General features: G+C 37.4%; 1 protein-coding gene across 4 annotated transcripts in view; it reads right to left on the bottom strand.

Moving 5' to 3' along the window:
• Window positions 1–14695, bottom strand: part of RAP1B (RAP1B, member of RAS oncogene family) — a 44850-nt gene that overhangs the window by 12536 nt on the left and 17619 nt on the right. The window contains exon 1 of one of the 4 annotated variants that reach the window (XM_025283932.3): window positions 999–1040. The exons of the other annotated variants lie outside the window; for them this stretch is intronic. The gene's annotated coding sequence lies outside the window, so the exon portion shown is untranslated. Of the gene's footprint in view, window positions 1–998; window positions 1041–14695 lie in introns of those variants that run through there. 4 annotated transcript variants of the gene reach the window in all.

Raw genomic sequence — 14695 nt, 5'->3', positions numbered from 1 at the left:
TTAATACATATTTTTGCCATTAGTTCATAATTCTTCAGCTACTTGCTTTGTTTTTTGTACTTGTGCAAAATTTTGTCTCATGTTCTGTTTTGTCCTGAACTGTTTTGTTTACATTCACTGTATAAGGGAGAGCTGTTTGGAATGGATGGACACGTAGGTCTGAAAAGCCTCCAGTGAAATTGAAACTGGCCCCAAGCACTAAAGGTTGAAGATGAGTACAATCAGTGACCAATTTAGGCAAAGGTGAGTGATGGGCCAAACTTCACCGTGGGTCACTCACTTTCATGACAGCATTACAGGGTCATGAACTGTGGGGCTGATAATGGGGCACGTTCCTAATTTCTGCTTGGTCAAGAGACCTGAAGATCTGTTTGTAAGAACACATTTGTTAAGAAGAATTTTTTAAACTCTGTGTGCTGCTATAATGGTGCACACGAAAGTCCCAGCTGATGTTCTCAAGAGCATCAATAATGCTGAAAGGAGAGGCAAGTGCCAGTTTCTTACTAGGCTTGCTCCAGTCAGTTTCTGTGCTAATATGATAATGAAGCATGATTACACTACTGCTACTGCTGCTGCTGCTGCTACGTCGCTTCAGTCGTGTCCGACTCTGTGCGACCCCACAGACGGCAGCCCACCAGGCTCCGCCGTCCATGGGATTCTCCAGGCAAGAACACTGGAGTGGGTTGCCATTTCCTTCTCCAATGCAGGAAAGTGAAAAGTGAAAGTGAAGTTGCTCAGTCGTGTCCGACTTTTAGGGACCCCATGGACTGCAGCCTACCAGGCTCCTCCGACCATGGATTTTCCAGGCAAGAGTACTGGAGTGGGGTGCCATCGCCTTCTCCGATGATTACACTAGTGAATTTGAAATCAATGATTGCAGAGTTGAGAAAACTGTTGTGAACCTCACAGGCAGGTCAAACAAGTGTGGAGTGATCAGCCCCTAGATTTGAGGTGCCACTAAAAGATCTAGAAAAATGGCAGAATAATATGCTCCTAACCTGTCAGTATGGTTTCACTGAACTGACAACTTCAGCTGGCATCACGGACCATGAAGAAGCAAGATAAAAACACAGGAGAGAAATTCCTGGGATTCTTTTTCTAGGGATAATACAAATATGAAAATAAAATGCCTCAACGGAAAAAAAAATTAAAGCACACTTATATCATATCATATTCCCTCATAGCTCAGTTGGTAAAGATCCGCCTGCAATGCAGGAAACCTCGGTTTGATTCCTGGGTTGGGAAGATACCCTGGAGAAGGGATAGGCTACCCACTCCAGTATTCTTGGGCTTCCCTTATGGCTCAGCTGGTAAAGAATCCACCTGCAATGCAGGAGACCTGGGTTCGATCCCTGGGTTGGGAAGATCCCTTGGCGAAGGGAAAGGCTACCCACTCCAGTATTCTGGCCTGGAGAATTCCATGGACTATACAGTCCATGGTGTCGCAAAGAGTCAGACACAACTGAGTGACCTTTACTTTCACTTACTTTCATTTTCACTTTATATCATATTGAGGAATAATTTACATCCAGTAAACAAGCAGATCTTAAGCATACAGTTAAACGAATTTTGGCATATGACAATACCCTCCAACCTCAAACACATCTCTCATTAACATTTAAAACTCTTCCATTATCCAAACAGTTCCCAATGTATCTCTTTCCAGTTAATTACCCCAACACCTTTTTTTTTGACTCTAGTGATCTCTTTCTTATTTGTCAAGGCCATACCTTTTCTAGGAAAATCTTCTGTGTCTTTTATAAACTTCCAATATAATCTTTTGACTCTTGCACTTACATCAGTAAATTACAAAAATGGGGACTTTGACAACTACATACAGCGTAACAACAGGACTTATGGCCAACTTTTAAAATGTAAAAATTAACACTTTCAAAGGAATTATAAACACAGAAAAATTATGAGAAAAAAATAACATTCAATAATTAACTCCTCTAATTGGTATTCCAAAGATTCAAAATAAGATGACTAAGACAGCCTTCCTTTACTCCCCTGCTCAAACCTTTGGAAACCTACCCTCTCTGAACAATTGTCTCTTCATACTTCCCAAAATGTCTTTCTATTCCACTTACTCCTTGACCATACCACTGAAATGCACTACCTTTCTTAACAGTTTCTTAGCAAAGAAATCTCTTAAATTGCTAGAGTAGAAAGAAGTCAGAGCTGTAGAAACTGAACTTAAAAACTGGTCTAGAATTTAGTTGGAGTAATGTTTAAAGATTTTTCTAAATCTCAGGTAGACAAACAGAAATTTGTTGTAGAATCCCAACTGAATTACTAAGTACTTAATTTTATCATAGAAGAAAGAGATTAAGAGCAGGACAGTAAAGACCAGATTCAAACAGTCCAGCATATTAAAAAAAAAAAAACTGGCCTGGAGAGAAGAAAAATCTATTTAGGAAATATACTATTTCAGGGGTAGATTGGTCAACATTTAAAACTATAAACAAAATGAACACAGGAAACAAAATTAAAAAATTAACTTCAGGAAATTTGAAAGAGAAATATGTTCTTTCTTTCTGTAAATGGTCTAAAGACCTGAACAGGAAACTGAAAATGAAAAACTGGAAACTCTACAGTAGTTGAGCATTTTCAGAGATCCTCACAAAGTAAACAAGCTAGAAAGAAAAACTAAACCAAAAGGTTTTTGTTTTCTAAGAAATGGGAAGCTGTGAACGAGGACACTTGTACATACTATAAAAAGTAAACATTTCTGGGAATTACATTTCTTAATGAGATGACTAGGGTCCTTCTTTCTTCCCAGTTGCTTCATTTATCCATAGTATTACTTATTGCTAGAATGAGACAGGTTCACCCACATTACTGCTTTATTAGTAATTTGTTCCTTCTATTTATTATTGATAAAAAGCATAGTATGGATATAGATGATATTTTCTTTATCCATTCACCAGCTCATGGATATTTTGGTTTGTTTCCAGCTTGTGGAAATTATAAATAACACTTATCAATTTAATTTTAGTAACACAAACAAGAATTGTAACTGCAGAGCCCTAAGTTCACAAGAAATTGAAAACTTTTCAAATTTTCAAGTAGGAAATATGAAAATTATCAAGACTTTCAAATACAAAAACACAGTGACAAAACACATTTAACTTACCAATAAGCAGCTTTCTAACAAGAAACACTGATAAGAAGGAACCACAAATGAAGTTAAGTCATCCTCTTTCATTAATTTTTTTGCCAATGTTTCCTTATATGGACAAAAAAGCAAAATATTTTTATTTAAATCCTACTAAGTACCAACTCTTGGGATAGTATTTTCCTTAAAAAAAAAAAAAAAAAAAAAAAAAGCCAAGACTGGAACTACTACCTATTTTTCAAATCTGTGCCTTCTACTACACCAGCTTTGAAAAACTGTTTACAGATTCTAAGCCAAAGATAAAAAGAGGATTTCATTATGAATGCCAAATCCGACTGGCTGGCAATGGCCATTAGTTCAGTTTTTAAAATTTCATGCATAATTTTAAGATGGGTAGAGTTATATCAGAATTTCAAAGGGGTTATGATAATTGTTGTCTGAGTCACTGAAAACAACCGCTCTCATTCACTGACCCCCAAAGAAGGACAATTTTGACAGCATAGCTGTCATGCTATGAACAGTGGTTCATAGCATCTACATTTTAAATCCTGATTTTGTATAATCTTTGGCAAGTCATGAAACCTTTTAGAGCTTCACCTTCCTTACAGGGAAAATGGAGACAGTAATGCCTATTCGCTAAGGTTGTGAGATGGATATACAAGAACGTAAACTCCACAAAAATGACAATGTTTGTCTTTTATTATATCCCCAGAACCTCAAACAATGACTGGCATATGAAATGTGGTAATTTCCCTCAAGAGTCCTCGCACATAGTAATAATCAGTAAAAGCTTTAAAAATAATTGTAATAGCAATGGTCTGGGCTACTGCTCGATACAGTGTAGCAGAACTGATGTTCCCTCATCTGAGAATCACTGCTCTACCCTTTTACCTACTAGTTTAATAAAACACTAAGAAAGTAGGAGAAGCACTGCTATTCAGTTTTTGTCTAGTTTATTAATAGAAAGTTTCTTCTAGGTAGGCAAAAAGATACAATGCATAGGCTAAAACTATTTTCCAGTCATATGTGGGTTTCCATCCATAATTTAGTCCTCCTATTACTACAACCAGTTTGGAATATGTTATGTTAAAAACTAACTGAACTACATTATAAATTTAGCTATACTTACTATATTCTACTAAAATCTAAGAGGCATTTTTAAAATATATTTTAACATCTCTGAAACTGGAATGTATCTTATAGGAAACTCTCACTGTCAATACAAAATGTTATATATATATATATTAATATATACTAATCTATCAGTATTTTGAATCATTTTAAGATGTAGTTTTTTTTATGACAGTTTTATTACTAATCAACAGTAAATTTATAATACACAAATGAAAATGAAAGCCAGAAGGTGAAAAAGGAGTCATGGAGTTGTCTTGTAATTGTAGCATGTTATTATAACTTAAAAATGGTGAAATCTGTTGGAATTAAAAAAAAGGGGGGGAGTACACGAAGGCAGTCAGAAGGTATAAAGGTAGTATAAATAAAACTAACACTGCTTATGTTATATAAAAGTTCTTAACAGAGTAAATCTTAAAAGATCTCATTACAAGGAAAAATACTTTTTTCTACTTTAATTTTCTATGTATATGAGACAATGGATGTTCACTAACTTGTGGTAATCATTTCACAGTGTATCTAAGTCAATTCATTATGCTGAACACCTGAAAGTTTTACAGTGCTGTACACCAATTTTATCTCAATAAAACCAGGAAAAAAAAGGTGGCCAATATAAACTCAAAAATGCCAAGTTTAGCCAATCACTCAACTCACAATGAATAATAATTATAAAATATTGATAAAAATATTTACTATTCTGTATTACATATAATGGGCTTCCCCATTATATGTGGAAGTGGTAAAGAACCCACCTACCTATCAATGCAGGAGACGCAAAAGATATTGGTTTGATCCCTGGGTCAGGAAGATACCCTGGAGTAAGAAATGTTAACCCACTCCACTATTCTTGCCTGGAAAATTCTATGGACAGAGGAGTCTGGTGAGTTCCAGTCCATGGGGTCGCAGAGTCAGAAATGACTGAGACTGTGCACATACATGTGCATACGCACACATGTTGCATATAATATTCTTCATTAATGAGACCCAGGGCACACCCAAGGTCAGACATTACTGTCCCTAATTAAGATCTACAAGATTATAAATCTAAAAATCATTGGGGAGGGACTTCCCTAGTGGTCCAATGGTTAGAGTCTGCCTTGCAGTGCAGGGAACATGAGTTTGATTCCTGGTGGGGGAACTAAGATCCCAGATGCCATGGAGCAACTAAGCCTACACGCCACAACTAGAGAGCCCACCTGCAGAAACTACTGAGCCCATGCACCACAACTAGAGAGTCCGCGTGCCCCAACAAAAGATCACGCATGACACAACCAAGATCCCATGCGCCACAACTGAGACCTGATGCAGTCAAACAAACAAACAAACAGAAAACACCGCGGAAACTTTAAACACCATTACAAAATGAAAAACATATGTAGTAAAAAACCTCTTGGCTCTTTAGTTCATGTTGACATTTACTGAAGAACTACTCTGAACAGAGAATTGTGCTAAAACTTGAGAATTAAAAAAGAAAATCTAAGAAATAACAACTTCTATCAAGATTACTGTATTATAGCACTTAATATTCAACATGCATATATGAGTACCTTCTACATGTTAGGCTTTGTTCCAGGCAAACAGAATAAAGCAGTGAATAAAATACCCTGCCCTCAAAATTTACAGCTGGGGGGGGGGGGGTGGTGGTTTGAGACAAATAAAATCAATACAAAACATGGTAATTTGACAAGTACTACGGAGAAAAAGCTATAAAACTAGTTAAGGGAGATAGCAAGGAATGGAGAGATTATTTTAATCAGGGTGGTAATGAAGGACTTAAAGTCAAAGTACTATTTAGCTCAGTACTCAATCATTTCAACAAATTGATATTAAATCCTATTTTCAATAAAAGACTATCAATCAGGCTTTGTTCTGCTCAGTATTTTTAAATCAACATCTTTGGTGGGGTGACGTTCAATTAATTTGTGGCTGAACTTAAATCTGGATTTGAGATAGTTATAGACATTTGTTTAGGATCCACAAGAGAGCTCAAGACTTCAATGTCCTTCCTTCCTTTGCTATTTGGGGTATAAATGGGATTTCTGGTGGCTTAGACCGTAAAGCATCTGTCTGCAATGCAGGAGACCCAGGTTCGATGCCTGGGTTGGGAAGGTCCCCTGGAGAAGGAAATGGCAGCCCACTACAGTATTCTTGCCTGGAAAATCCCATGGAGGGCAGAGCCTGGTAGGCTACCGTCCCTGGGGTCGCAAAGAGTTGGACATGACTGAGCGACTTCACTGTCACTTTTCAAACATAGTTGGTCTTATGAGGTAGCATTATTCAATATGCACAAAATGCCCCTTGGTGATTTCCTTTGCTAACTCTATATAGGAGAATATTATTATCCTTCACTGTAGGAAAAAAAAAAAACACATGGACCAGGACAGAATGTTCCTGACTCACAAATACTTGGGATGCAGTCCTTAGGAGGGTAATGTCAGAAACATCTGAAGTATTTTCACACTATCTCAGCCCATAGTGACTGTTCCTCTTTCTGACAGGCTGCATCAAATACTTTAGGACTTCATTATATATGCTCTTGTTTTGCTTTCTAAGAGGAAACAAAAGGTTGTAGAAAGCAATATTATCTTTTGATTTAAGAGGTGTGGCTCTATTTTAAAACTTGTAGGCATGTAAACCCTCCAGCAGCAAGGTGTTACTATTAGGGAATAGTGTGGATTATGGCCAAATAAAGTGAACACTTATACAGCTCAAGTCATTCCAAATCTAAAAACTGTGAATATTGTGAAAACCAACATACTTATTTGAGTTATGGAGATCTGGACTCTGGGCCACCAGTTTTTTTTTACTTCTGGACAAGATGAACTCTAAGGTCCCTTTCAATTCCAAAATGTTATTGTTACATCAAGTTTTGAAGAATTATAAAGAGAAACAATTTTTTTTAAAGTCTCCTACTGTTATACTCCTTCTTAATTAGTATAAAATGATATATCACTGTCCATTGAACAACATGGGTTTGAACCATGTGGGTCCACTTATTTAAAAAAATAAATTCGTATCACACAACTGGAGGTGGGCTGACTCCTTGGATGCTGAGGGCTGACTGTAAAGTTATACCTGAATTTTTGTCTGCCGAACCTTCACGCTATTCAAGGGCCAACCATGAAGTTCTGTTTTGGTAATAAAATTTAATGATAATGTAAATATTTTTTTCCTAACTACATAATGGAGGTTTAATATTATAGACATTTTAGAATTATCTTTCAAATACAATACAGATAAAGCTAAATAAAAAGGCTCAAAACAATAAGGACAATCTTCCTGTTCATTTGCTGTCCTATCTATCAACACTACTAGGCACCAAGGCAAGATACATTTTCTTCTTCCTTCTGGCATGCTAGTCCAAAATGTTCTGTGAGGTCAATCAAGGGTTCTTTCAAACTAATTTAAGATTAGGGCCTAGGCATGAGGTTCTCCCTCAGGAAATATACTTCAACTATCAACCCAAATGAAGAGACTGGTTGTACAGGATTATACATATTGATTACAAGGATTAAGACTGGGGAGTAAAGTATAAAAAGAAGCAAAAGGTTGTTCCAAGAGGAAAGTTTACATATAAAATATGCAAAAATATGGACTGGGGACCAAATGTCACCAGGGTGACCTATAAAACACTGAATAATGGATTCTAATTAAAGACTGCTTTACTTCTATTCCAGATAAAATACAATACACCATCAAACCAAAGGAACTTGGTAAACTTTGTTTATATTAATCCAGTAACAAAATTTGTATCCATAAAGTTACCCTGAAAATGCTTGAAATCAAGATTATCTTAAAAAGCAAACACATATTCTTTTTTTTTTTTTAAATGATGGACCTATGTTTTAATAAACAAAACAATCCTATATTTTAAGAAGGTGAAACCAAACAAATACTCAACTGACATTTTTAGCAACTTTCCTTAGTCAAGTATGGCCAATTCAGTTATCAATAAGGAAGTCATTTAGATAAGTTTGAGGACCAAAGTTAACTTCTCCTTATACCATAAAAGTAAAAACTATACTACCTTTGCAGGCCAGGGTTGTAAAACATGGATTCCAGAAATAAGAAGATCTAGAAAATTGGCTATTTATTCAATTTACCAGTGAGTTTTCACTGATTTCTAGGCTTGTGCTTTATCTATAAAACAGTGATTCCAATTTTCACAGAGTTAATGGGCAGGTTAAATAAGAACACATATTGTCTATAAAAGCCTTAAATGTCAGTCATTACCGTATTTATTTTGGTGTTCCCTATTTGGTTCAGAAATGTTTGTCAAATAAAAGAATGACTTAAAGACTAATAATTCATTTCAGCAAAGCAAAGAAGTATTTAAAAATTTTTAAAGGCCACTAACAAGTTAACTCGGAGAAGGCGATGGCACCCCACTCCAGTACTCTTGCCTGGAAAATCCCATGGGCGGAGGAGCCTGGTAGGCTGCAGTGCGTGGGGCTGCGAAGAGTCGGACACGACTGAGAGACTTCACTTTCACTTTTCACTTTCATGCACTGGAGAAGGAAATGGCAACCCACTCCAGTGTTCTTGCCTGGTGAATCCCAGGGACGGGGGAGCCTGGTGGGCTGCCATCTATGTGGTCTCACAGAGTTGGACACGACTGAAGTGACTTAGCAGCAGTAGCAACAAGTTAACTACTTTTAGATAAAATGCCATTTAAGTTCATTAGTTGTTGACAGATTATCATGAATTCCAGTGGAAAATGAATTACACAAATCCTGACATTAAACACAAATTAAGGGTCTTCCCTGGTGGTCCAGTGGTTAACACTCTGCACTTCCACTGCAGGGGACACAGGCTCAATCCCTGGTTGGGGAATCAAGATCCCGGATGCCATGCAGTGCAGCCAAAAAAATACATACATACATGAGATGCTCTGGGCATCTATCTCAAAAATTCAATTAAAAAAAATTAGTTTCTTATACTTGTCCTGTAGGAACTGTAACTTCAGTTGAAAACAAAATGCTCTACAGCAGGAATAGTACGAAAACCAACAACTTTTGGGTTCCAGAGACACTTACCTGCTCTTAACTCTATAATCAGAGAAGGCAGTGGCACCCCACTCCAGTACTCTTGCCTGGAAAATCCCATGGATGGAGGAGCCTGGTAGGCTGCAGTCCATGGGGTCACTAAGAGTCGGACACGACTGAGCGACTCTTAGTTTCACTTTTCACTTTCATGCGTTGGAGAAGGAAATGGCAACCCACTCCAGTGTTCTTGCCTGGAGAATCCCAGGGACGGCGGAGCCTGGTGGGCTGCCGTCTATAGGGTCACACAGAATCGGACACGACTGAAGTGACTTAGCAGCGGCAGCAGCAACTCTACAATCTTATTCTTTAAATCAATCTCATTAATAAATGTAGAAAATAGGTTATAAGAAAGTGAAAGAAAGAACGTGAAGTTGCTCAGTTGTGTCCAATAGCTACAGTCAAATTAAAATTCTCCCAAAATTGCTGTGTGACACAAGGAGCTCAACCCAATGTTCTATGACAACCAAGAAGGGTGGTAGAGGATAGGACAGAGGTTCAAGAGGGAGGGGACATATATATACCTGTGGCTGATTCATGCTGATGTAAGGCAGAAACAAACACAACATTGTAAACCAATTATCCTCCACTTAAAAATAAATAAAAGACTACTAAAACATTGGTAATTCAAGCGATTTTCCTATCCTTAAGTTGTTTAGCTACAACCCTCCCTTCATATCCCTACCCCACTCCCATTTGAAAATTCTGTGATCTTAAACTATAAAGGGCTAAGTAAAAACACTTAACTACTGGTTCCTAAAGTCAAATGACACTACCTCTCCCACTGAACACTTTCTGGAAGAGATATTTGATTTCTCCTTTCTGCTTCCTACTCCCAAAGTAGTATTTTAGTAGCTAAAGAGGATTACTGTGTCCTCTTCTCACTCTTAAATAAAATTAACTAATTCAAATGTTGAAAGAATCTGGACTAATCTTTTAGACACAATGTTAGAGTACAAAACTTCTGAGTAGATTAAAAAATTATTTTTTTGGAGGAAAAATTAAGATGTCCAACCACTAACTCGTACCCTCTCTTAAAAATAAAACGTCTGGAGCTTCTGGAACTGAAAGGTCCAGTGGTTAAGACTCTGCACCCCCAGTGCAGGGGCACGGGTTCAATTCCTGGTAGGGGAACAAAGATCCTACATGTCTCACAACACAGCCAAAAAACAAAACACCCTCCCAAACAAACAAAACCAAACAACTACTAAATTGGAACTGCAAAATAAACAGTAACTTAAAAACGAATACTACTGATATGAGAGGACAAATGGAAAATGTTTGCAATCTTACTAATTTTATACTCCACCAAGAAAAAGGCTTTTTCGTAAACTAGATTTCTAAATCTACTTAAGCACAGAATTTGCAGACCATCAAACTGTTCATAGCATTTTCTCTAGCCTGACCGTATTTATAACACTTCACAAGAGGAAAAAAATTCTTCCTTTCACACTTTTCATGGATTAATATTGTCTGTAAATGAAGCTTATTCCAACATACACTATGATGTGCAATTTAAGCTGTTTCCAGTTTTATTACTGAACTTTTTACTGCAGCTACCTTTCAGTTCAGTACCTGATGACATCTCTGAGAGAATATACTAACTAGAGTATAACTATTAGTAATCTGACAACTGCAGAAGAACCACATAAAGAAATCTTAATAGATTTCTTGTCAATACATGAGCAGGGTAGTTAAGTGAACCAAAAAAAAAAAAAAAAAAAAAATCACAAAAAAGGAGAGCCCAACAATGTTTCAAAAGCAGGCAAGAATAAATTAATGGGGGCTCAAGATTACCTTATTAGTTTCTATCAGCTGGATTTGTGTCCCCCCTTGTGCCCCAGGTCCTCGGACATGTCCTAAAAATTACCTGTCAGCTTTTTACCTCTTGTCAGATCTAGCTGTAAACTGTAAATGCTATAGGCATACATAATGACTCAAAGATCTGCTGTGCTTGCCGAATTGAATTTAGGTAACACAGTGTGGACACTGGCTTTATTATTTGCTACATATCTTAGAATTCCATACATACACATAACTAAGAGGCCTTAGTTAACTATATTTTAAATTGGAAAAAAACCAAAGTTTGTAAAATAGGAAAATATAACAACAGTTAAAGAGCACAGATTTTAGATCACCCAGGTTAGAATGCTGGTTCTAACACACATTATTAGCTAAATGATCTTGGTCATGTTATTTAACCTCTCTGTGCCTCATTTCCTCATCTGAAAATGGGAAAAAATAGTACTTCTTTAAGCTAAAAAAAATTCAAATAAAGTAACTAATTCCATGCAAAATGCTTAACACAATGGTACTTAAATTTTTTTAACCTAGGCTGTCTACAGTGCTTAAAACCTGAAGCACCTGAAAGGCTTCAAAAGCACACTATAGTATACTAGGAAACCGTACACCCCAGGGAGTTGTCATTTGTCTCTCTTTTTCACCCCATTACCAAGTCTGATCCATTCTACCTCGATGTCTCTGAAATCAATTCCATTCTCTCCACTCCATTACCTTATAAGGGCTCTCATTATTTCTCATGTGGAAAAAGGGAGATATAGGATGCAAATATGAAGGGAAAACATTAATTTATTACACACTTGAATGTTCATGACCAGATGAGAGATGTTAGCCTTAATTGCAAAGATAAAGAGGCAGGGCATTCCAGAGACTTGAGAAAAAACAAATATGACAGCTATATTTCAGTAGCTTTTATATCCTAGAAGATGCTTTGTAAGTTTAGAACTTTAAAATGTTTATAGCATTTGTACTGTGTTAGCTCACAATCAAGTAGAGTTTATAGAACAAAACACTACTGCACAGAAGAGAACTGACTGCCTAGGAGGATATGCTTAGTCGTGTCCGACACTTTGTGACCCCATGGACTGCAGCCCACGAACCTCCTTGTCCAAGGAATTCTCCAAGCAATAATGCTGGAGTGGGTAGCCATTCCCTTTTCCAGGGTATCTTCCAGACCCAGGAACCGAACCCACGTCTTCCACACTGCGAGAGACCACTTGCAATGCAGGAGACCTGAGTTCAATTCCTGGGCTGGGAAGATCCCCTGAAAAAGGGGATGGCAACCCACTCCAGTCTTCTTGCCTAGGAAATCCCACAGTGAGGGAAGCCTGGAGGAATACAGTCCATAGGATTATAAGAGTCGGTCATGACTTGAGAGACTAAACCACCACCAAGGATATGGCTAGGCAAGGTTTCCCTAAATGGATATTTAATCCAGACCAAAGGCAGATTCACGGGGAGATGAGGGCGTTCTGGGAAAAAAAGATTAGCATGAGAATTCATTACATCATGAGTACATGGGAAAGGGTGGCAGGTCAAAGAGGATGGGGAATCCTGACCTGTATTCTGTAAGAAACTGAGAAACAAAGAGTTTCCAAGTTGGGAAATGAACATGTGTGTTTTAAAAGAAAACAGAAGAAGAGTATTAGTTTTCTGAACTCTAGGAAATAGTTTAGTGCAGGTAAAAGATCACAACTTAAGTCAGGACAGTGATAGAAGGAATAAAGAGAATGGATACTTGAGAAATGTCTAAGTCAGAATCAAGAGAACATGGGGACAGACTAGAATGGGTGAGGAAAGGAAAATGAGATGTAGCATGATCAAACAAATGGACATAGAGGAACTAAAGAGCCTCTTGATGAAGGTGAAAGAGGTGAGTGAAAAAGCTGGCTTAGAACTCAACATTCAAAAACAAGATCATGGCATCTGGTCCCATCACTTCATGACAAATAGATGGTGAAAAATGCAAACAGAGAGAGACTTTATTTTCTTGGGCTCCAAAGTCACGGCAGAGAGTGACTACAGCCATGAAATTAAAAGATACTTGTTCCTTGGGAGGACAAACCTAGACAGCATACTAAAAAGCAGAGACATCCCATTGCCAACTAAGGTCCATACAGACAAAGCTATGGTTTTTCCAGTAGTCATGTATGGATATGAGACTTGGACCATAAAGAAGGCTAAGTGCTGAAGAATTGATGCTTTCAAACTGTGATGCTGGAGAAGACTCTTGAGAGTCCCTTGGACAGAAAGGAGATCAAACTAGTCAATCCTCAAGGAAATCAACCCTGAATATTCACTGGAAGGACTGATGCTGAAGCTCTAATAATTTGGCCATCTGATGCAAAGAACTAACTCATTGGAAAAGACCCTGATGCTGGGAAAGACTTGGGCAGGAGGAGAAGGGGGCAACAGAATGAGATGGTTGGAAGGCATCACTGACTCAAAGGACATGAGTTCACGAGACAGGGAAGGACTCTGTCAAACAGTGAAGGACAGGGAAGCCTGGTGTGCTGCAATCCATGGGGTCACAAAGAGTCGGATGCGCCTTAACAACAACAAATCTCAATTTTAAGGTTTTATAATTTTAGTTGTAAACCTTTATCAAATGAACTCTGATGGAGTCTTTTGCCTGTTTATGAGAAAAAGAAATAGGAACAGAAAAAAATGCTGTACAAAACCAAAAACCCTTCTAGGCCTAATGAGTTTCTCAGTATAAAACACTCAAATGACTAGCTTGTACTGTACAACCAACCATAACATATAAAAATTATTTGCCTACACTGTGTCTTTGGACGTTGTCTTTTTCCTCTTTATCTTTTTACGCGGGAGAGTAAGCACGTTACATCCTATTTCTGATTTCTCTAGGAACAGATACAACTGCTATGGTGACACTATTGCCAGTGTTTATTCCATAGTTTTTAAAGAAAGTCTAGCCTAAAAATAAAATGTATCTATTAAAAATCAACAAAAACTACTATAAGCAAAAAAGGGCAGATTTCTTTCTCATGTGAAAAGGATATAGCTCTTCTCAACTTTAATGTAACCTGTTCCTGTTTTCTTGTCTTCTCAAGTTTTTTCAACATCCAGATCCCTCTTTACATTTCTATAGAAGACTTAACATTGGATATACTAGCTTTAAGGGAACAAGTAATTTTTCTACAACAATGTGGTCCAGGATATAAGCCTCAAGTCTCACAAGGTGGCAAAGAACCATAAAAAGCTAAAATACCAAATGGAGTCTATTCACATTCTTAAAACAAGAAAAATAACAAAAGAATAACCACCAAAAAAACCATCCCCAAAGAGCCTATTTTAGCCCTCAAATTAAGGACACTATTTAGTGCATGTCCCAGAACAGTTTCTGTCCCACAATGGCTTAACTGCTGACAAAATTTCTAAGGATTTTTAGTAGCCACTTTAAGTTATACACCTGCTATTAAAGATATTCTCAGCCAAACTCTGATTTACATAACATGAACAGACTCAAAAGCTAATTCCTGCACAGGAATGACTATGCACACATTACCCTAGATGTTTCTTTACAAACACAGTCTCTGTTAATCCATGGTCCAAGCTTAAATCACTTGAAGAGGTAAATTTC

The sequence above is a fragment of the Bubalus bubalis genome, chromosome 4 (assembly GCF_019923935.1).
Source record: "Bubalus bubalis isolate 160015118507 breed Murrah chromosome 4, NDDB_SH_1, whole genome shotgun sequence".
Lineage (NCBI taxonomy): Eukaryota > Metazoa > Chordata > Mammalia > Artiodactyla > Bovidae > Bubalus > Bubalus bubalis.
This window is presented reverse-complemented; position numbering and strand designations above follow the sequence as displayed.